Source organism: Amblyomma maculatum, chromosome 3 (genome assembly GCF_055883805.1).
Source record: "Amblyomma maculatum isolate TAMU_Amacu chromosome 3, ASM5588380v1, whole genome shotgun sequence".
Lineage (NCBI taxonomy): Eukaryota > Metazoa > Arthropoda > Arachnida > Ixodida > Ixodidae > Amblyomma > Amblyomma maculatum.
In genome coordinates this window covers 12,051,899-12,073,612 of record NC_139346.1, presented here as the reverse complement: position 1 = coordinate 12,073,612, position 21,714 = coordinate 12,051,899, and the positions used below count along the sequence as shown (strand labels likewise).

At 50.5% G+C, this 21,714-nt stretch overlaps 1 protein-coding gene and 1 pseudogene across 1 annotated transcript in view; one reads left to right on the top strand and one right to left on the bottom strand.

Annotated features, from left to right (window-relative positions):
- LOC146194235 (TWiK family of potassium channels protein 7-like) overlaps positions 1-21,714 on the bottom strand; it is a 230,266-nt gene that overhangs the window by 25,948 nt on the left and 182,604 nt on the right. The window lies entirely within an intron of this gene.
- On the top strand, positions 18,934-20,933 carry LOC146194237 (uncharacterized; annotated as a pseudogene).

Below are 21,714 nucleotides of genomic sequence, written 5' to 3'. Positions count from 1 at the left end.
GTCGCCAATCCCACGCCGGGGAAACGTGACAGTTTCCCACGCCGGGGAAACTGTCACGTTTTCGACGCCTACAAAGATGCCCGATGACTCCGAACGACGCCACGCACCTTTACGCATCGTTGACACGGATATATCCATGCCGCCACGTTCGTCTGCTCTCGTCACAGTCAGGTGCAATGACCAGTCCTGTGCTGCCGGCGTTGCCGAACAGAACACAGAGCTACTGTTAGGTCATGGAGTCTGTGTTGCACGCGGTATAGTTAATCTGACTAATGGTCTAGCGCACGTGCTGATTACGAGCATCGCTAAAGGAACCACGGTAGCCAACTCTGAAGGTGTCGCAGAAGCAGCCCACGACTGTTTTGTTCTTGAGACAAACATATCTGCCAGCCAACCCTGATGTGAATCCCGCTCTATCACCGGCAGAAAAGGACAGACTCGTCCGGCTACTCTATCAGTTTCAATACTGCTTCTCATCCGCCTCCGCGGTTAAACAGACGCCCTTGACCAAGCACCGCATAATAACCGACGACCGCACCCGACCAGTCAGACAGAACCCCTACCGAGTGTCACCGCGGGAACGCGAAGTCATTGCTCAACATGTAGACGACATGTTAAATGACGGTGTCATGCAGCCATCGAGGAGTCCCTGGGCTTCAGCTGTTGTCCTCGTTAAGAAGAAAGACGGAAGTTTAAGGTTCTGTGTGGACTACCGTAAGCTCAATCAGGTCACAAAAAAAGACGTCTACCCGCTGCCAAGCATTGATGACTCATTAGATCGGCTGCGCCACGCGCGCTACTTTTCATCGCTTGATCTTAAGAGCGGTTACTCGATGAATGTGATCGCGAGAAGCCAGAGTTTGTCACGCCCGACGGACTTTATGAATTCAAAGTCCTACCTTTCGGATTGGGCTCCGCTCCAGCGACATTTCAGAGAATGATGGACGCAGTTCTATCTGGTCTTAAGTAGCAGATGTGTCTAGTCTACCTGGACGACATTGTTGTGTTTTCGCCAATGTTCGAGGAACACCTCCAACGTCTCTCCGCTGTGCTACGGGCTATCAGATCTGCCGGCCTCACGTTAAAACCACAAAAGTGTCACTTTGGCTATGAAGAGCTACTGTCCTTGGGCCACGTCGCCAGCCATCGAGGAGTTCGTCCCGATCCAGCTAAAACATCAACCGCCACCGAATTCCCTACTTCATGTAACAAGAAGACAGTTGGTCATTTCTTGGGCCTCTGCGCCTATTACTGCAGGTTTATTGAAAACTTGGCGCATTGCCGCTCCGTTGACAGGTCTCACCCGGGATGATGTCACCTTCACCTGGACGGACGAACAGCAAAAAGCATTCGACGAGTTACGGCACCACTTGCAGACAACACCTGTGTTTGCCCATTTCGATGCCGAAACTCTGGTCCACACAGATGCCAGCAACGCGGGTCTAGGCGCTGTCCAATGGCAAGACAGTGCCGTGAGGTGAAAGCCAACCGGACCATCGGCTTTTTCGGGATCCTTTTAGCACGAACATCTTTCATGGGGAGAGGAATGTGCTGCCGGGTGGCACCCTTTGTTCTGGCCGGTAATGGTGCATCCACACGACGGGCCACGGACCTGTTTGGGTCCGCAGATCAAGCGTCACGTGACATCCCACTTCCGGTTTATGAAGTCCGCGCCAGGTCCGCGGACCGGAGCGGGTGAAAATGGCGGGGCATTCTTCTCGGACCGCGAACCACGGGCCTTGCGGCGCCAGTGAATGGACGGGGCACGTTGGCTCCCGATGAAAGCGCTGAGCTAGCCTATATCAACTACGTAAACTTTTCGCACGCTTTCAAGACTACCAAATATCATAGGCAGTGTGTAGAGTTGCGTCCAACGGCATATTGACACAGCATTCGAGCACCCCGTACCACGGTACGTGCAGCACTACGTACTGATGCCCCGTCACGTCCCGGACGAGTCTTTTACAGTGGTGTGTTTAGTGAAGAGTGTCGGAAAACGTCGGGTCCCAGCTACATCATGAAAGAGAAGTTCCGAAAATGAACATGTGCAACACCCAATGCTGCGAGTTTGGCGGAGAGGTGCCGCCGCAAGCGCGCTGGATGACAGCGCACTGGCCGCGTCCTACTCCTTAGTCGTCACTAGGCCTAGATTGTTTCTCATCGAAGCAACAGCGGACGATGCTTTCGATTTGATTCGTGCTGCTCTAAATGACCTACCCATTAAAAAAAACGAAAGAGGTCTACCGACTGTCTTGTCAGAAAAAATAAAAAGAAAAAGGATATGACCATAAGGGCGAGGCAGCGGAGATAGCGTACAAGGCTGGGTGAGCCCCCGCTGCACAAGCGGCAGATGCTATGCAGAAGCTTACTTGTTATACCACTCCACCAGCAACTATGTATGAGGCAGCAATCCTCGCGAAGTGGTCAGTTCTGATACGCCTTTATGTCAGGCCTATTATTTTAAGAAAGACAATTTCACTATGCACGCTGGCGCAAGGTATATCCGCCGCTGCCGTAACGCGCCTCGACGTGCCGTTTGAAACAATGCATAGGAATGCTTGAACGCGCTGTTGCCGTCCGAGTTGGAAGCGACTCCACGTACGGTGTTATAAATAATTGGGATATTTGTAACCGCTAATCACCTAAAGGGTAACGGTTATTCGCGAGCTGTGCAGCAGTGGTGAACTACTATTCGCGTTAACTGCGGTTAAGCTCGGCCCACAGTTAAGGTGTCCGCGTAATGTGGTCCTTATCACCTTCATCTTTGCGTTTGGAATTAAACGGGTTAAGTGGAACGCTGTCAACTTGGGTACGTTGCGCCGGACTTCGCCTAGGGGCGTCCATGTTTATATGAAGCCAGCCTATGAACGAAGCAACCCCCGCTCCCCCCCCCCCCCCCACCAATTTACTGTACCGGAATTTGTCCAGATGCACGCCAAGTTCGGCATTGTGAAATAATGTAAAAAAAAAACATCGGAGGCAGTGTCTAACGAGCGCGTCGCGAAAGGGCGAGGGATATAGTGTATCCCTTCGGCTCGCCCCGTCGTCCGGCTTGTCGGCTGCTATTTTGGCCCGCCGTGAGAATGCTGTCGTGGGCCGGACCCTGCGTGGTCGACACCACGTGACCGGTCCGCGGCCCAATCCGTGATCCGTAGTGTGGATGCGCCTTAAGGAGCACCCAATTGGCACTTAAGCCTTTCTTTTTACACTACGACTTTGAGCTGTGCGAAAGGCCGTTTTGTTTATCTTGTCCGCTGATGCGACAAAGAGCGCCCGAAGGAGCACTCAGCATTTGACTCGGGCATTGCTCACAGAGCGGGGAAGCTCTCCTTTATTCCGGCGCCGGCCGTTCAGCATGGCTGCTGGGTCATCTTCCGCTTTCCATGTCGTTTCTCGTAGTAGTAAACACAGGTGGCGCGGGGCAATACACTGTGGAAAGGGTTTAACCAGCAGCGGCAGCGTGGATAGGGCAGCGGTGTGCGGGAGACAGTGGGAATAAAGTCTCCCGACAGGCTGTCCTCTATCACCGGTGCTGTTCATGCTTTATATGATAAACCTGGAACGGAGGATACAAGACAGTAAACTAGGTTTTAACCTGTCATATAGATTAGGTGGAAAGGCGGCAGAGCAGCGCCTCCCCAGTTTGATGTATGCAGACGATATTGTGCTGCTAGCTGAGAGTTTGGAAGAATTGCAAACTCTAGTTAAATATTGCGGAGACGAAGGGGACGCGCTTCAGTTTCAGCGCAGTTAAGTCGGGTCTGATGATTTTCAACGGCTCAAATCAGGGACTTAAAATACAAGGCCTTGAAATACCTAGAGTAGCAGAATATAAATATCTGGGGGTATGGGTAAACGAAGGATTGGCATACATTGGAAAGCATGAGCAATCACTTAAGGCCAAAGGGCGAAGGAATGCCGGGATAATGAAGCATAAGGCATTGTGGGGATACAATAGGTATGAGGTATTGAGGGGTATTTGGAAAGGAATTATGGTGCCCGGACTTACTATCGGAAATGCGGTTTTGTGCCTAAAATCAGAAGTACAGTCGACATTAGAAACAAATCAGAGATCCGTTGGACGATTAGCACTAGGTGCCCACGGCAAAACTACAAATGAGGCGGTACAGGGAGATATGGGCTGGGCCTCTTTTGAAGTGCGGGAAGCTCAGAGAAAAATATTATATGAGGAAAGCCTGAGGAAATTGGACAGTAACAGATGGGCAGCTAAAGTATTTAAATACCTGTACCTAAAACGCGTTGACTCACAATGGAGGAAAATAACTAGGAAACTAACTAGGAAGTATGCACAAGGACGGAGAAATAAAGAGCATTAAGCAACAGGTGAAAAACACAGAAGGTAAAAATTGGATAAATTCGATGGAAAAGAAAGAGTGTGGAATTATACCGAAAGTGGAAAATGGAGATCAGGAAGGAAGATTTCTTTGATAACTCAAGAGGCAGTGCCCTACTTTTTGAAGCAGACCAGGGTGCCTTAGAACACGCAGCTACAAAAAGAAATTTAACAATGGAGATGACGCATGTGCTGTATGTGGAAACTCCAGTGAAACAATTGCCCATATTATACTCGAATGTAATGGTATCCATCCGGAAGTTGGTGCAGGCGCAATCACTGTTCCTGAATCTCTGGGGTTTAGAGATAACAGTGACCGGGTGAATAAACCGGCGATTGAAACTAGCAAAAAACGGCTGGAAGATTGGTGGCTTAAAAGCAGAGAAGTGACATAATGTTTGTAATGTAGAAACAAAAATTCAATAAATAGAACGATGGTATAGTTAACCAATCCTAAAACAATAATTAAGGTATAGGAGATAAAATGAGCATGCTAGCTACTGCTACCACCCCGTTTCAAAGGGGACGCTCCTATATTCCATCCATCCATCCAGGAGAGGGGTTGACACCCTCACTGGAGAAACAGTTTCGCCGTGCTCTTTGTTTATTGTAATTTGTATTGGTAGTGGGGCCCTGGACTAGAGCCTGAGGCCAACCCACGGGGCTGTGCCTATCTAGCATATTGTTCTGTGGGGCCGGCCTCTGAAAATGGCCGCCCCTATTTCTTTGTTTCGTCAGTGTGTAAAATGGGAAGTGATCAATAGGCATGGCAGCAGCCTCAGCGGAAGCATGCTAAGGAACCCTTTCTGTTTTGTGCTGCAGGTTGTTGCGGTTCTGCTGCGAGCTCATGCAGTTGTTTCAGCGCTATACCAAGTCACAGTGAAAGCCTGGGGGCGTATCCGATATCATCGACACGGTAACATTTGCCTCGTGGAAGATCCGACAGCGCCAGCTACCATCGCCACGTCAATGCCAACAGCGGTTACGTCGGTCCACATGACCTGCTTCCCCGCTATAAAAGACAGACTACATCGAGCCTCATCAGTGGGCATCGCAGCAGCCTCAGCGGCAACATGCTAAGGAACCCTTTCTGTTATGTGCTGCAGGTTAGTCGATACTTATCTACGAACTGCTATCGAAGCGATAACCGCTTCTTAGTGCTGCTGCCCTGCCCGCTACCTTAGATGAATGTCTTCAGTTATGTCATTTCTATATCAATAGACCTGTTGGCGTGTGGGGATGTTGAGGCAAATCCGGGCCCTACTGAAAAAGAAATGCTTTTAGAATTGCTGGACGGCCAGGGAAAGTTGACCGCAGTTATGGAAGGCTTACGTAGTTCTCAAACCGATATTAAGCGGAACATTTCGGCTCTGACCGAACGCATAGAAGGCTCAGAAAAACAGCTGACAGATTTGAACGCTTTGAACAACCGTGTGAGTCTAATAAAGGAGACTGTCGAAAAGGTTGATAAACAGTTATCGGCGCTTCTCTCCAAAGTCGATGACTTGGGAAATAGAAGTCGCAGAAACAGTTTAGTTATATACGGATTAGCTGAGGAAGACGAAGAAACAGCAGCCGAACTTCAAAGGAAACTGATTACTTTTTTTTTTTTTCAAGACAATCTCTGACATTGATAGGTGTCATCGACTTGGTCGAAAATATAGAGATAAGGAACGTCCTGTGATAGTCAAGTTTATAGATTACCGAGAAAAAGCATCGGCAGTAAATTCAGCCTACAAGCTAAAGGGATCCTCAATTTCAATTTCTGAAGACTTTTCTACCAGAATGTGGGAAATCAGAAAGCACCTGTGGAAGAGTGCCGCCCAAGAAAAGAAAAATGGAGCCAAGGTGAAATTGGTGTACAATAAATTGTCCGTTAACAGTATAATGTATGGCTGGGATGAAGTGAAACATGCCCGTTAAAAGTTAAACAGCAAAAACAACTGACAGAAAGATCCCGTTCCCAAATCGCTAAAAATATTAAATGTAAACTGCAGAAGCATATTAAATAAAATTAGTGAGAAGCAATTTTACTTTGCGAAGATCCAGACATCGCAGTTTTAACTGAGGCATGGTTAAACGAAACCATTTACGATAGCGAATTCGCGCCAGCTGACTACAGTGTACTTAGAAAAGACCGTGGTAGCAAAGGAGGAGGAGTCGCCATAATCTTCAAAAATTATTTAAATATAGTGGGCATGCCTGGAGTGCCTAATATCGGATGCATTTTCTGTAAGGCTTACCACAACAATGTCCGGTACATTGTTGGATCTTTGTATAGGTCTCCTGGATCACCTGTCAGTGTTCTAAATAATCTAGCAGATTATGTGAGAACTTTTAAGCCAAATGATCGAATTATTTTGGCCGGTGATTTCAACTTACCGGATATTTACTGGCCAAATTTCGCAATCAAAACCTATAGCGATGAATGAAGTGAGGCAATGCTTGATATAGCGTTCTCATATGACTTGACCCTCAGCACGATGGACCTCGAAGGTATCACTACGGACCCCGCGGAGCTTGTTGAAGCAACTGAGCCATCGGTGTAGACGTGTTCACGGTTATTGTGCATAGAATACAGGTGACCCAAAGACGACGTACCCCACCTCTTCAACTGGTGCTGAACTGGCTGCCTTACGTGCAGCTATTCAATACATCGGCCAGGAACTTCCAGGTGTCTGGTCCATTTTTACGGACTCGAAAGCAGCGCTTCAAGGCGTTCAAGCTGCGCTACGTCCTGGATCACATGAACAATTAACTGCAGAGATCCACGTGCTATACCACGACGCTACATCAAAAGGTCATGATATAATTTTCCAGTGGCTACCTGGACATTGCGGTATTGAGGGAAACCACCAGGCAGACCAAGTTGCCCGTTCTTCACACAACGACGGAACTACAGTGAAAATTCCTATATCTAGAGTTGACGCAGCTTGTCGACTTCGTTCCTTAGCGGCGGAGCTAACGCTTTCAGCCTGGAACAAAGGAGAATTCTCCAATCGACGCCTCAGGGAACTAGACCCTGGGCTGCGCCTTCGTGTTCCCCCTAACAAAGGGCGGCGCGAAACAACACTGATGTGCCGTATGTGGCTCGGTGTTGCATTCACCAAAAAATACGCTTATGTGATGAGAATGGCGGATAGCCCTAACTGCGAAAGATGCGGCTGCGAAGACACCACACAGCATCTCCTTTGCGAGTGCCCTGCTTTTTCAAGCGAAAGACATGCGCTGCGTTCGGCTCTGGACCATCTTGACAGCCGTCCTTTCACAGAGGAGAAAATCCTCTGCCCATGGCCACAGAAGGCGTCTAACGGCAAAGCCTTCAAAGCACTTATGTGTTTTATGAGAGACACAAACTTGATTGAGAAACTGTGACTGTGATCCTCGCCGCCTTTCCTTTCCTATCATTCACTTCTATCTTTCTCCTTTAAACTCCTCATTCCCCTTCCCCAGTGCAGGGTAGCAAACCGGAAGCTTTCCTGGTTAACCTCTCTGCCTTCTCTCTCTTTCTCTCTCTCTCTCTCATATGACTTGACACAAACTGTAGAACAGCCGACCCGAATACAAGGGAGTTCAAAATCCACATTAGATTTTTTTTTTGTTTCTGGCACAATTTTAGATACAGCTAAATGTGTAGTCATACCCGGTATCTCTGGTTCTACTTACTCTTTCCGGCTTAACTGTTGATAAAAATTGCTGAGAAATGCATTTTAGAAACTTCTCTCGAGCTGATGATGTTTCCATTGTCGATGTTCTTTCCTTCAACTTTGATACATTTTGTAATAGCGCTGACAGTGTTCACGAACTTTGGGACCGGTTTAAAGCTATGATACATGAATGCATTGAATGCCACGTGCCGGTTATTGTTAAAAAGATAACAAAAAACTCATGGATTTCTCGGGTGGCAGTGCAGTTAAAAAGAAAACTGAAACGAATAAAAAAGAAAAAAAGCAACCAGTAATTCTCCGGAATTAGAACGAAAGAATAGTTTCTCAGCTCAAACAGAACACTATCGCTGACAAACAGCGTTACTTTGAAGAATCGTTACCAAAATTTATCTCTGAGTCTCCCGGGAAGTTCTGGCGTTTGGTCTCCCCAACATCAAAGGTCAATAATGAGTTTGAAATCAAAGGTGTTTTAGTCAGTGATGCACAAACAGTATCTAATGAATTCAATGAACATTTTAAGTCCGTGTTTAATGATGACAATAACATTTTTCCGAAATTTGAAGCTTCCCTCCCGCCTCTAGATGACGTTGTAGTTAGTGAGCATGGCATTTTAAACATGTTACTTAACCTTGAAATAAAGAAATCACCTGGACCAGAGAATATACCTAACGCCTTTTTTAAAAGATATGCACAATGGACATCTAAGTATTTATTTGTTATATTTACAAGGTCCTTACATGAGGGCCAAGTGCCGAGAGACTGGGGGACTTCTAGAATGAAACCGCTTCATAAAAGTGGAGACAAGCGATTAATCAAGAACTACCGCCCTATTTCACTCACATCAACTGCTTGTAAACTACTTGAACACATAATTCACAATCACCATATCAAACTTTCTCGAAGCTAATATTTTTTTTTTACTAAATATCAGCATGAATTCAGGAGGGGTTACTCAACTTGTACACAGTTAGCAGAAACTATACATGATTTCGCCTCGCCAATTAACAATGAAACACAGATTGATGCCTTATTTATGGACTTCTCGAAAGCTTTTGATAAGGTTACTCACGAAAAGTTAATTTATAAACTGCATACAATAATAAACATTGTCTATGCCTTCAAATACATCAGAGAAGTTGCTGTGCATGCAGTTGTTCGCTGCGGCTGTACTCTCGTCAGCGGTTGCCGAGGAAATTCAAGATGCAGGAGTTTTCGCCCGCTGAGCATTGCAGTTGGCATTCAGCATATGTGGCAAGTTCCTGTCCGCTGCACGTCATCACTCGTGCATGCGGCGGCGTCATGTCTGGTTGCATACGCCACTTTCTGATTTGATGTTCAAGTCGGAGCCGGTGTATACCTTGAACCCGATGCTGTGACCATTCACACAGACAGTTTCGAACCATTCTGAGGCGCTGTTTACTTTGAGGAGCTCGAGGCTCTCCAGGACGAATTCTTGTTGCTGCTGAGGAGCCCGATTCATTGTCTGCCTCGTTGGCTTTGTTTACACATGCTCAAAAAATACTCGAATTTGCCGCAGGCGTAACAGTTGTGACCGTAAGCGATGCAGGCGCGCGTAGTTCCACAGCGCGAGCATTCTCGCTGCTGCTTCGGCATCGAATGCGGAGTCCTCGAAGCGGGGTTCCAACTTTTCTGATTGTTTATGGCTTGCACTTCAAGCTTTTAAGTCCTTCTTTGCTACTTTGCATGTTGTAATTATCTTGTCAAACGGGAGGTCCCGTTCACGGAAAAGTAGCTCCCTCAATGATGCGTCTCGAATTCCGACAACGATGTGGTTCCCGATGAGCCTCTCTGCTTTTTCTCCAAAGTCGCGCTTTTCTCCTCGCCTCCGCAGGTCAGTTACAAAGTCGTCGAACGGCTGGTTTTCTTTTGTTGCATGCTGTTGAAGACAGCTGACGCCTGTATTACGTTTTTGTATGACTTGTACAGAGCGTCTAACTGCTCGAGAAGGTACGTAACATGATCCGGCGTCTGCGCGCCGTCCGCGCTCGGAGGTTGAGGGGGGAATATCTGGGCGACGCGGCGGCCGTGGGGCCCGAGAAAATGGAGGGCCTTGGGAGTCTTGCTGGCGTCCTCACACGCGAGCTCGTAGATGTTGTAGGTATAAGTCCAGTCCTCCCATGCGGTTCTCTCCCAGCCCGCAGCGAGAGCAGACGCGTTTTCACCACCTCCCGCGCCCGTCGTTGCGAAGCTCGACCCGCCGCCCCAAGCCCCCCGGCTCGATTCCCGGAAAAGCGTCTGGGCCACCTCGCGCTGCCGGCTCTCCGCCGCCGCTGGCTACGCCGGAGCTGGGCCTGGCAGGCCTAGCAACCGAAGCTCTCGACACCGAGGAGAACACCGGGGCTGCGATGCAGTACCAGGTGCCTGGGGAAACTATCACTCCGGCCGAAGCCCAAAGCGATGACTGGGAAACCGTCATTGCTCTCCGGAACCGCCACCGACCACCGAAAAAAGGCACCGACGCAGCTATTGAAGGTGGTGGGCGAAACGGAACACCACCTACCACACAAAAAGCTCTGTCGTCGCCGCTGCCACGCCGGCGAGGCACTCCGTTGCCACGACTGCCGCAAGACGACTTAAAGATTGTTGTGCGCCCGCGAGGAGGATGGAATATCACCACAGCTATCCCGAAATCTATACTTCTAGCGTCCTGCAACGCTGCTAAGATACCCCGCCAAGAAGCCATCCATCAGGACAAAGTGCGGCTGCACCCGATCAACAACACATTCACCATCAGCACGCCAGCAGAAGCACGAGCACGAGCCTACGCCAAGCTCTCGGCCATCAGCATAGGGGGCCAAGAATTCACAGTGACAGCGCACCTTGCGCCGCCTGACGAAGCAGTAAGAGGTGTCATACACATGGCCTACGATGGAGAACCACGCGCAGAACTCCTAGAAGGACTGATCCCCTTCAACCCTCGTGCACCAACTGTTGATGCACGCCCCTTCGGGCGAAAGGGATCAGTCCTAATCACCTTCGCCAAAGGACCAATTCCAGATTCCATCTGCTACTGGGGAGGTGTACATGTGTGCTACCAACACAAACCCAAATTAGAGGCCTGTTACAACTGCCGAGAAGCCGGCCACCGACGCGACGTGTGCCCCCTAGCAGATAGTGGGCGATGCCACAATTGTGGCGAACAACACACACCATCCGACCCCCCTACTTGCGTGCCCAAGTGTATTGTGTGCGGTGGAAACCATCACACTGGCAATATCTTATGCCAGCGCCGATACCTACGACCACGAATACCCCCGTCCCAGTCAATGCAAGGCCACCAGCTCAGGTCTGAAAACCATTCCCGCCAGTCAACACGGGACAACAGCCACTCCGAGACGAATTCCCGTTCACCATCCAGTGAAGAAAAGCCTAAAGTACAGAAAGGACTAACGTGGGCAGACAGAACCAAAGAAAAGCCAGCCACAATCCATCCAGAGGCCCGCGAATCTGGACAAGAGGAGCTCCGGGCCCTGAGGGCGGAGGTAAGTCGACTAACAGCTCTACTCCATAACAGCCCCACCATTCCCGCTCCACAACACCTAACCCCTGCCCCAGTGCCACCCCCACCCCCGCAGCATGCCGCAATGGAGACGAATCAAAGCCCAGTAGAAAATAAACCTAAAGAAACCAGCTCCAGCCCCCCAGCAAAAAAGCAACGAATTACCCCCAACCCAAAAACGCAAACCGATTCCGCCCCTGCCGAACAACTCGACAAACATATTCAGAAACTAGTCGAACAATTCGACAAAAAGCTTCAAACCCTTAACTCTCAATTTGAGAGCCAGTATCAAACTTTGTCAGCAAAGTTTGCCGAATATGCCGCTGCCTTAGAACGGCGCATGGAAGCCCATATGGAGGCAATGTTTCAGAAACTGGTAGTCATGCAGACCACCGCACTTCATGCAGCTCCCCTACCCCCACCTCAGATAGGAGAGGCTGCACGGCCAGCAGACGCCTCTGCTGTTCCCGTTTTAAAACCCCCAAAGCTTCAACATGGCGGCGCGGGTCCGACTTGATTCCCTGAACATTCTGACATGGAACTGCCGTGGCTTTCGCGGCAACCGAGCACCATTTCAGCTTCTTCTTCCTACCTTCCTCCCACCCCTCAAATTCTCCTCTTACAAGAAGCCGGGACGAAATCCCACATCCCCGGCTACACTCCCATATATTCCGACTCCACAGACGCACCGCGCGCTGCCACATTTATACACCGTAGTCTCACCTATATCACACACCAGGTAGCTGCAGATGCCCCATGCGTAGTTACAGAAATCATACACTCCACCCACTCTCTCCCATCCATCTACGTCGCCAACATATACCATTCACACTCATTACCCATTGCCTCGCTAGAATCTCTCCTAAAGAGTATATATTGCCACCTAGCGTTGCCAGGTGGCGCATGACTGAGGTGTGAAAGGAGGACGAAGTGGAAGAGGACGACAAAGTGTCGCTTGCAGGTTTGCGTCTGTGCTGCTGTGTTCTTGTGTCTGGGCTACCCCCTGCTATCATTGGTATCCTTAGTCACCGTGTACGTGACATTCTGGTGGAGCTGCTGGGTAAAAACGATCGCCTATGCAAGAATCTCCATCTACAAGACGTCGCGCCAGCCCTGTACCATTGGACACCCCCGTGCATCGCTCCAGTCGACGGCTCCAGGGACTGTCTCCGGAGTTTCAGCCATCACCCGCCGCCATGACATCTAGTGCTCCTGCGCAGCAGGTGACGGGCGTCGCACCGGCCTGTAACTACACCTTGCAGGCCCCTCGGGTACCGAAGACTTTCCATGGGGACCTCTTTGAGGATGTGGAGGACTGGTTCCTTCAGTTTGAACGTGTCGCTGCATTCAACCAGTGGGACGATGCTGCCAAACTAAGGAACGTCTACTTCAGCCTTGAGGACGGCGCCCGTATCTGGTTCGAGAACCGAGAGCAAGCATTAACTTCGTGGCGGGAATTCCGTCGTCAACTGCTCGAGGCTTACACTAGCGCAGATCGTCGCGAGCATGCAGAACGAGCCATTCACTCTCGCATCCAAAGGCCGAATGAGAGTGTCCAAGCATACGTCGAGGACATGACGCGCCTCTTCAGGCGAGCCGATCCCGCCATGTCCGAGGACAAAAAGGTCAGGCACTTGATGCAGGGTTTGAAAGAGCAGTTGTTCGCAGGCCTTGTGCGAAACCCACCGTCGACTGTAAACGGATTCCTTGCGGAGGCCACCACAATGGAAAAGGTGCTACACCAACGTGCCGTGGCTTATGACCGACCTTTTCATACAAGCACAATCGCGGAATCATTTGCATCTTCAGAGCGGCATCCCGATGCATTGCGCGAACTGATTCGCAGCGTCGTGCGCGAAGAACTAAGCAAGTTCTGGAGCCCTCTGCAGCAATCGCCATCTTCCGTTTCTGCTATAGTGCGGGAAGAGGTGCGGCAGGCACTCAAGAGCCCTCTTTCGCCTGTAGTTCCGAGCCCGCCATTGCTGTCAGGGACCGACAATCGTCCCACATATGCGGAAGTTCTGCAGGGTCAGGCTCCCCCTTCACCACCGCCCATTCTCGCGTCACCTACAGTTCCGCTGCCCTCGGTGCAGCCAGTGCAGAACTTCGACAATCGTCCGCTGCCCCGACGCAAAGCCGACAAGCGCACGCCTGACCGCCGTCCGCTTTGCTTCTACTGCGGTGAACCAGGACATCTCTACCGGGATTGTCCGTATCGACGCCTCGGTCTCCACGGCTTCCGCATCGACTCGCCTCCTCCCCGGTTTGGTCAACGACCCCGAGTTATTGAGGAGTACCTGGCGGAGCAGCGTTCTTCATCTCGTTCGCAGCGTCAGCCCCGCTCCCCTTCGCCAAGGCGCTCCTCCTCGTTCACTCACGGTTCCTCGCGAGAGGACCAAGGCCGCTCGTCTAGCCCTGGTCGGGAAAACTGAAAACAGCGACCTTCGGGGGCGAGGCCGCTGGTAGTCGCTGCGTTGAAGACCTCCCGTCGTCGTCGCTTCGATCCGACCGCGAGCTGCTGGTACCGTCACCTAGGGAAGCAAAAAGCGTTTCTCTGGACATTCCGGTTATTTTAGACGGTCGCACTACGGTCAACGCATTAGTGGACACCGGTGCCGATTATTCAATTTTGAGTGGTCGCATGGCGACTGTTTTGAGGAAGGTGCTCACTGCTTGGCCAGGTGTGTACCTTCGAACCGCCGGCGGTCATATAGTTACTCCAAAGGGGATGTGCACGGCTCGCATTCAGAGTAACGGACGTACGTTCGTCGTTAGTTGCGTTGTTTTAAGTGACTGCTCCCGAGACCTTATCCTCGGCATTGACTTTCTGCGGGAGTACGGAGCAGTTATCGACCTGCGAAATAGACTGGTCACGTTTTCGATGGGACAATCTACCGAACAAGATAGTAGCAGTCCTTGCAATACCGCACTTCGTGTTTCCGCTGAGAGCGTCTCGCTGCCGCCGCGAAGCAGTGCTCTTGTGGAAGTTACCTGTGACGATTTCCGTACCGGTGATGCTGTAGCGGAGGCGAACCATACACTCCTGCTTGCTCATGGCATTTGCGCTCCCCGAAGTTTATTGTCGTTTCACAATGGCCGGGCTGCACTCCTTGTCACAAATTTTTCTAATGAGTACCGACACTTGTTCCCGGGGACTGCTATCGTATTTGCTGACCATGTTGCGCACGATCCGGTCTGTTTTGCATCCACGGCAGTAGAAACTAAAGAGCCATCTCATGACAACATCGACATTAACTGCCACTTGTCGAAGGAGAAACGGCGGGCTTTAGAGCAACTGCTGCTAGACTTCAAGCACTGCTTTGCTTCTTCCTCGAAGGTTCGACAAACGCCCATCACACAACATCGCATCATTACTTATGACGACGCTCGCCCAATACGACAGCAGCCTTATCGTGTGTCTGCCAAAGAACGAGAAGTGATCCAGACGCAAGTTCAGGAGATGCTGGATGATGGTGTTGTGCAGCCTTCACAAAGTCCGTGGTCTTCACCAGTAGTCCTTGTCAAAAAGAAAGACGGCACTCTTCGATTTTGCGTCGACTATCGGAAATTGAATAATGTGACAAAGAAAGATGTATACCCGTTGCCGCGCATCGATGACTCACTGGACAGATTGCGACGTGCGAAGTATTTTTCATCTATTGATTTAAAAAGCGGCTATTGGCAAATTGAAGTAGACGAAAGAGACCGAGAAAAAACCGCATTTGTCCCTCCAGATGGCCTATATGAATTCAAAGTACTCCCATTTGGATTGTGCTCTGCCCCAGCTACATTCCAAAGGATGATGGACACCGTCCTCACTGGCCTCAAGTGGCAGATCTGTCTTGTGTACTTGGACGATGTAGTTGTTTTTTCCGAAACATTTGATCAACACCTCGAACGCCTTCGACCTGTCCTGGAAGCCCTCCGTTCTGCTGATCTCACGCTGAAGCCCGAGAAATGCCACTTCGGGTATACAGAACTCAAGTTCCTCGGCCATGTTGTAAGCGCTGATGGGGTGCGCCCGGATCCCGATAAGACTGCTGCCGTCGCACGATTTCCCGTTCCAGCTAATAAGAAGGCTGTTCAGCGCTTCCTCGGCCTGTGCGCATATTATCGGCGTTTCATTGCGGACTTTTCTCAGATTGCAGAACCTCTGACGCGCCTTACAAGGAAGGACACCTCCTTTGTGTGGAACTCTGAGCTGCAGATGGCCTTCTCTTTGCTTCGTGAGCGCCTCAAACATCCCCTGTTCTGGCGCACTTCGATGAAGCGGCTGACACTGAGGTACACACTGACGCCAGTAGTATCGGTCTTGGCGCGGTCCTTGTTCAGCATCAAGACGGGTTTGAGCGAGTAATAGCCTATGCTAGCAGCACTCTCTCTCGTGCCGAAATGAACTATTCCACCTCAGAAAAGGAAAGCCTGGCGGTCGTATGGGCTACTATGAAGTTTCGTCCCTATCTTTACGGCCGGCCATTTAAAGTCGTCACCGACCATCATTGTTTGTGCTGGCTGGCAAATCTGCGAGACCCATCTGGACGACTTGCAAGCTGGAGTTTACGGCTTCAGGAGTTTGACATAACCATTGTTTACAAGTCCGGCCGCAAACACGAAGACGCCGACACGCTGTCACGAGCACCCATTGACACTGGCGATACTACAGCCGATGACGATAGCGGTTTTCTAAGAGCCCTCAGCGCATCTGAGCTCAGGGATCGACAAAGAGCTGATCCAGACATCCTTCCACTCATCGATTATCTGGAAGGGCGTGATACGATTCTGCCTCGACACCTATCTCGGCACCTTGGTTCCTTCTGCATACGGCAAGGCGTCTTGTATAAAAGAAACTCCCAGAGCCAAGACAGAACTTACCTTCTGGTAGTGCCATGCGAGCTCCGTGAGGATATTCTCCTTGCTTGCCATGATGAACCAACGTCTGGTCATTTGGGTTGCTCACGGACTCTTGCTCGAGTGCGCAACATGTATTACTGCCCAGGACTTTCCGCAGCAGTGAAACGCTATGTACGAAGCTGTCACGAATGCCAGCGCCGTAAAACACCGGCCCAGAAGCCTGCCGGATTTCTCAAGCCCGTTAAAGTACCCCGCATTCCGTTCGACCAAATTGGAATGGATCTCCTTGGCCCTTTCCCTTTGTCGCAGGCTGGAAACAAATGGATAGTAGTCGCTACTGACTACCTGACTCGATACGCTGAGACAAAGGCAATCCCTCATGCCACAGCTTCCGAAGAAGCAGAGTTTTTCATGCACAACATAGTCTTGCGGCATGGCGCCCCTTCCTACGTCATTACCGACAGAGGGACAGCTTTCACTTCACAGCTGATCGACCGCATATTTGAGCTGAGTTGCACGACCCATCGCAAAACCACAGCGTACCATCCACAAAGCAATGGCCTTACAGAAAGATTGAATAAGACGATTGCGGACATGTTGGCAATGTACGTCGATGTGCAGCACAAGACCTGGGACGAGGTGCTGCCGTACGTTACATTTGCGTATAATACAGCCTTACAAGAGACAACGCGCTTCACACCATTTCGACTTGTTTACGGACGCGAAGTTCAGAGCATGCTCGATTCCATGCTCCCGTGCCCAGATGATGACCAGCTATCCCCAGATGCCCAGCAATATGCCATCCGCGCTGAGGAAGCCCGCCAGCTCGCCCGTGTGCACATTGGGCAGCAGCAGACCACTGACGCGCATCGTTACAACCTCCGGCACCGCCAGGTTGACTACAAGCCTGGAGACCAAGTCTGGGTATGGACACCAGTTCGCCGTCCAGGCTTGTCAGAGAAACTCCTTTCCCGCTACTTCGGGCCGTACAAAGTGTTGCGCCGTGTGAGTGACCTCAGTTATGAAGTTATCCCAGACGGTGCCACACAACCAAAACGTCGAAAGCACAGCTCGGACATTGTGCACATTGTGCGACTGAAGCCGTACTACCACCGATAGCGTATGGCCACCCGCTGTGACCACTCTCTTGCTTTTCACACCATTTTTACCGGCCCTTCTCATTTTTTCGGAGGGAGGGGGTAATGCCACCTAGCGTTGCCAGGTGGCGCATGACTGAGGTGTGAAAGGAGGACGAAGTGGAAGAGGACGACAAAGTGTCGCTTGCACGTTTGCGTCTGTGCTGCTGTGTTCTTGTGTCTGGGCTACCCCCTGCTACCATTGGTATCCTTAGTCACCGTGTACGTGACAATATAAATTGGTGGGTAAGCACGCTGTACTCATTGGGGGGGACTTTAACAGTCCCCACACAGACTGGGGCTACATCAAAACCACACACAGAGGCCGCAGATTATGGACCCTTCTTCAAAACCTTAATTTTTCCGTCCACAACAACTTCAACACACCAACGAGAATTGGCAATAGTGTATGTGTCGACACCAGCCCCGACCTCGTATTCAGCCGCTGTTTAACAAATGTGACATGGGACAGAACTCAACATACATTAGGCAGCGACCACTACATCATTCTCGCCTCCATCCCCTTTCAACAAAAGCGCAAAGCCTACACCACACACAAACTCATCAACTGGGACCACTTCAGGGCTACACGGCAATCACGTGAGTCAGAGCCCATCACTGACATAGAGGCCTGGATGAACTCGCTCACACAGGATCTCCAGACCCACCTCCGATACATTGAGACAAAAGGGGAGATTCCTACCCTTGACAGCCGCCTCGCTCACCTCTGGGAAGCTCACCATAGCCTCTTAGAGCGATGGAAAAGCCAAAAACTGAACAGAACGCTAAAGAAGCGTCTCTCAGCACTTCAAGCACAAATCCAACCGCACTCTGAAGACTTCTGCCGCTCCAATTGGAACCAGATCTGTGACAGCATGTCTGGCAAACTATCCTCCAAAAAAGCCTGGCAACTCCTTCGCCACCTCATAGATTCAACACGAACAAAATCTGCCACGCAACACCATGTTACTCGCCTCATTCATAAAAACATAGATGACAGATACCCTAATCGACACCCTCAAAATCACATACACGTCTCCGGGCACTCCTACCGCTCTCCCATGTTACAACGGATGCCCGAACCCAACATTAGACGAAGAAATCACGGTGGCAGAAGTCCGAGCGGCACTTCTTGCGCTACGAACAAATTCTGCTCCAGGGGCAGATCAAATCACAAATTCCCTTCTCTGTAACTTGGACGATAATTCTATCGTGCAGATTACGGATTACTTCAACAAATGCTGGAATGAAGGCACTCTGCCCCAATCATGGCGGCATGGCAAAATCGTCTTCATTCCCAAGCCAAACAAACCCCTCACGCTACAGAACCTTCGCCCTATTTCCCTGGCATCATGCCTCGGAAAGCTCTTCGAGCATGTTATTCAAAACAGACTTGCCCGCCATATGGCTGACAACGACTTGTATCCGCACAGCATGGTCAGCTTTCGTCCGCACCTGTCGGCTCAGGACGCTATGCTGCAGTTAACGAACGACATTTACAACCCCCTCACACCAGGACACACCAAAGCAGTTCTCGCTTTAGATCTCTCCAAAGCCTTCGATCGCATCCACCACTTAGCGATCGTTAGTGCACTCTCCTCCCTCAATGTTGGAGAACGCACGTACTCATACATCAAGGCCTTCTTGTCAGATAGAACAGCTGAAATCCATTTTGGCCCCCTAACCTCATAGAAATTCACCCTCAAAAGTGTAGGCACCCCACACGGCTCTCTACTATCGCCTCTCCTCTTCAATATCACCCTCATACCCCTTGCTAGCAAATTGAACACCATCCCACACCTACGCCACACACTATATGCTGACGACATAACCATATGGACCACACATGGCAACGACGGAGAAATAGAGGAAGCCCTACAAACAGCAGCTACCACCACCCAAACTCACGCAAGCAGCATAGGGCTATCATACTCTGCGGAGAAGTCAGAGCTCCTCATCATCCGTCCACGAAACTCTCCGTGTGCCCCGATTTCAGGCACCATTGAAGACCGGCCCGTCCCTGAGGTTCCCAACCTCAGGATACTAGGACTCCACATCCAATCCAACGGGAAAAACACCATCACACTCAAGAAACTCCAGCAGATTACTGGTACCATATCGCACCTCATTAGGAGAGTAACAGTATGGCACAGGGGAATGAAAGAACGCGATTTATGTCGCCTCATTCAAGCCTTTGTCCTCAGTCGGGTGCTCTACACAACTCCCTACCTCTCACTTGCAAAACACGACATCAACGCTTTAAATATACTCATTCGCAAAGCCTATAAGACCGCACTCAAACTACCCTGCAACACGCCTAACGAACGCCCTGCAGCCCTAGGCATACACAATAGCATTGAGGAGCTCATTGAAGCCCACAAACATGCCCAATACATACGACTCACACGCACATCAACGGGTCGCCACATACTCTCTCATCTCGGAGTCAGGATACCCGCAAATGACCCAGACCACTTCCCTATACCCAAGCATATCCACAAGGAGCTTATTATTAAGCCCCTTCCCCGAAAGATGCATCCCCATCTCCACGAACAGCGCCGTATAGCCCGTGCTAAGGCACTCCACCGACAGTACGGCTCCGACTCCGAAACCGCATGGGTGGATGCAGCATGCACAGGCATAAGCGCCGCGGCTGCAGCAGTAAACTGCTCTCTCTCCCCACTTTTTAAGCTGCCACTTCTACCAAACCTCACCTCTGAAGAAGCCGAGGAAGCTGCAATAGCTGCCGCCATAACGCATACGAAAGCAAATTACATTCTCAGTGACTCCAAAACTGCCATTCAAAATTTTGCGCGAGGCAGAGTCCATAGTCCAGCCTTTGACATTCTAAGCTCGTCTGCTGCGCAAAACCCGTCCCGCCAAGTGGAGCTGATTTGGGTGCCGGCACACTCCGGGAACCCTGGCAACGAGGCTGCCAACTTTTTAGCCCGAGGTACCATACACCGGGCACAGGAAGCCTCCGACCTGGGATTCACGAGGGAACGCATGCACACTTTCAGCGAGCTGACCGAGGCCTACAGAGCCACTCGGCAGCTATACCCTCCGCCTCACTCATCCCTAGACAATAGACGTGCCACTATTTGGAGACGTCTCCAAACGCACACCTTCCCATCCCCTCAATCTCTTCCTTACTATCATCCCCTCTATCCTACACCCGCATGCACCCTCTGTCCCGAATCACACGCTAACGCCCTTCACATCTTAACACTCTGCCCGGCGGACCCTCCCCCGCGGGGCCTGGAGAACCTTATCACCTGGGAGGACTGGGAGGCCCTGCTGCGCTCTACGGACCCGGCTGATCAGGAAACTGTCACAAGCCGGGCTACCAGCGTAATGGACCTTCGGGGCATGAACGCTTGAGTACAGTGGGGCCGTGCGGGGGCCCAGGGATCTGCGAGTCCCGAACTCCTTTGCTCAAATAAAGTTTTATCCATCCATCCATCCTCCCATGCCTGGTGCGAGCTGTCGCCGGGCTCGAAGTGAGGAGCTGGTTGCAGAAACACACTGGCCATATTTACAGGGTTCTAGGTTACCCTGACACCATGTTATGTTTGGTTATTGTCGGAGAGACTGAAGACACGGACCAGCCCAGTTGTGAACAGAAAAGGAACTAAGGTTTATTCACGATTGAGCTTGGTTTGCTGTTACGTAGGTGGCTCTGGCTGTGGAGCCTTGTTCGGAGTGAGGCGGCCACGTAGAGATAGCGCGACAGGATGAGAAGCCGAGTTGCTGTTGTGCGTATGCATAACAATTACTACCAGTTTTACTCTCTGTATATATGTAATGCTGTAAATATACGCTCTACGATCATCACCTTCAAGTACGCCTCCTGGTCTTCTCCACGCCGAACTACATGACAGGAAGGGTTTAAAGAACCTTCCGAAAAGGAACGAACAACATAAATTCTATTGTCAGTTAACAGGGTTACTACTAAAAAAGACCCAACAGACAGCGTCTGCACCTTTTAGAAGTAGAGATCTCCAACACGTCGAAGCTGACAAGAAGGGTGGCTTTGTAGTCTGCCTTCGGGACTCTGGCAAAAAAGCAATAGCGGATGTTCTCAAGAACTTCATACGAGTGCCTCTCAAAACTACGCCTGTAAAGAAAGAAACGGTCGAATTATGTAAAGCGCTTCGACTCGATAAGCTATCAGCAGCAGTAGCA